The sequence below is a fragment of the Propithecus coquereli genome, unplaced genomic scaffold (genome assembly GCF_000956105.1).
Source record: "Propithecus coquereli isolate 6110/MARCELLA unplaced genomic scaffold, Pcoq_1.0 Scaffold3, whole genome shotgun sequence".
NCBI lineage: Eukaryota > Metazoa > Chordata > Mammalia > Primates > Indriidae > Propithecus > Propithecus coquereli.
The window spans coordinates 3,817,403-3,820,331 of NW_012148618.1; positions in this window are offsets into that span (position 1 = coordinate 3,817,403).

The following is a 2,929-nucleotide window of genomic DNA, read 5'->3' on the forward strand; positions in this document are numbered from 1 at the left end:
TTACGTATGTTGCCCTTCCCCCCACTCCTCCCCAAGTCCAAGTTTCAAATATGTCCATTCTTCGGGTGGTGCGTATTGCACTCTTTGTGTATGCATATACCCATCCCCTCTTCCCTCGTCCCCTCTCCCCCCGTCCAACATCCAATAGATGTTATTCTTATATGTGCACTTACGTGTTGATCAGTTAATACCAATTTGATGGTGAGTACATGTGGTGCTTGTCTTTCCGTTCCTGGGATACCTCACTTAGTAGAATGTGTACCAGCTCTATCCAGGAGTATACAAGAGGTGCTATATCATCATTATTTCTTAAAGCTGAATAGTACTCCATGGTATACATATACCACATTTTATTAATCCACTCATTGAAGTATTTTAAGAAGTAGCATGATTATGTTTCTGCTTTCAAATGGTCATAATGTAAAGAACGGAATGAACGGGCTAGAGAGTGCTTAGAATGACCTATCAGGACACCACTGCAGAACCACACCATTTCAGGTGGGCAGAATAAATTGTCCAACCACTGGTATTTGCAAATCAAATAAAACTTAGAAAAATACAGATCTTTGCCTCTGGACTTAAACATAGAGAAGTTTTAAATGGCTATTTAAATGTTAGAAACAGAAACAAGCCAAAAGGAAGTATTTGAATATTTAGATAAATATTAGGTTGGAAAATTCATTTTAAGCATATACTCATATTCACATATAACTGAGGAAATAATTGATAGCATCCAAAATATTAAAATAGAAATCATTTTAGATATATGGATAGAGACATACAAAGATAGTATATATATAAATATTTTTATATGAAGATAATCATCACTGTAAAAATGTAAGTATAAAAATTATGGAAAATAGTTGTAAAAGATTAGACAGATGGTTGATATCCTTAATATAAAATTAGTTCTTTCAAATAGATAAAGATAAGGAGTATGGTAAATCCATTTTGAAATGAGCAAAACATACAAAGAGCACTAACAAAAGAAGAAATCCAAATAGTCAACAATCATGTTAAAGGTAAAACTCATGCTAGTACTCCAAGATGTGTAAATAAGATAGCATGGAATTCTATTAATATCTTGTGCATAACAAATTGTCAAACTTTTTAACAATTGATGATTTATTATGGATGAGGCTGTGTGGAAACACTCTCATAAGCTGATAATAATAGTGCAAACTGATACGACATCTCTAGAAGGCACATTTCAAAGTAGACATCAAAGCTTTAAAATTTTCCTTAACTTATGACTAAGAATCCCACCTCAAAAAAATTTACTTAGAGTAATAATAATAGATGAGCTAAAAATTAAGCCATATAGACACCTATTACATCCTTGTTTATAAAAGGAAAAATCAGAAATAACCTAAATGTCCACAATAGAGAATTAAAATACACATGGTGCTTCCAACTGAAGAAGGCATTCAAGCTCCTATCTAGAAACAAAAGATCAATTCATAGAAAGATGTTAATAAAGTACATTTGAATAGAAAAAGAAGTGTTACTGGATAAAATGTCCAGGAAATCCATTTTGAAAATTTGTCTAGGAAAAGACAGAAAGGTGCTTATCTTCAATGCTTATCAATAAATTGTTAACTTCTCGGCTTTAGGCATTTATTAGTTTGAACCATATGAAATTGCTCTTTCAGTAGATCAAAAGATGATCACATATCATCAATTTTATAGAGTTCAATCTGTTAATTTATTTTTTTCCATACATAATTTTCTCAACTTCTTTATCTTTAAGAGACCAAACATTATTGATGGTTCTCCCACCCTGAATTGAATACCATGGGCTCCCCACTTGCACAGCCACACCACGCTTTCCCCAGTCCCACACGGCTGACTTTCTCACATCCTCACTGCTCCCTCGACTGGCTGGTCCACACCAAGCCGAGGCTCCACCACCCCAGCAGCAGAGCAGCAGAGCAGCACGAACTGGTGTGAGCACCATGAACACGGGAGAGTCAAGAATAGACTTGAGGGCAGCAAGACCAGGCAGAACTGGACATTCCAAGAGTTATGAACGTGGAGCAGGTATCATAGCCAAAAAGAAACACTACAGGAGTGATGCTAGGAGGCCCTGCCACTAGGGAGCACTAGAGAAAAAATTTTATAGCCAATAATTGAGAAAAAATAGAGCAGGCCTGAACAAGGGAGAATAGGACAACCACTGAGGTGAATAACAATGGATGTCTTTCAAGAGACCTATGGTAGAATCTCTATCCAGATGTTTTGACAATGCCATGTGTAGAATATGCACATTCTGGCATACAAAAAAGTGTACATTCAGTACATTGCTAACTGTACAAGATGAACAAAAATGTTTTAAAAACCAAATGAAAAGTCAGGAAAAAAACAGTAATAGATTCTTTTTTCTGAGTGGTAGAAACATGGATGATTTATTTTTCTGTTTTCCATTTCTTTATTTTCTAAGTGTTAGAAAGTCATTATTAATAAAAGTGTCTTCATGTGATACAGTTCAATAGAAAAAAATATTGTCATCAGTTGATCAGAATATTATGTTGATGAAAAGGTCAATATCTTAACTCCACAAGGAGGTCTAATTTGAAAAAAATGGGAAGGCATGCACAAGTAACTCACAACAGGAGCAACAATACCAACAATGGCCAGTAAGCATACTTATTGTGTTCTTATTCATTGAAGATCTTTAGCCATTAGAAGCATCATTGTTTTTTGTTTTACTAATTAGCAGGAAAAAAGAAATAGAGAAACAGAGAGAGAATAAACAAATAAGAGAAAGAGAAAATTTTCAGTATTTCAATTTCTAGTTATTTCCAGGTTTAAAAATAAAAGATACTATTATACACTGCTCAAGGAATTACAAATTGATAATATTTATTAGAATTTAAAATGCACAAACCAATTTCTAGATGCACTAGCACAAGAGTAAATATTATATATA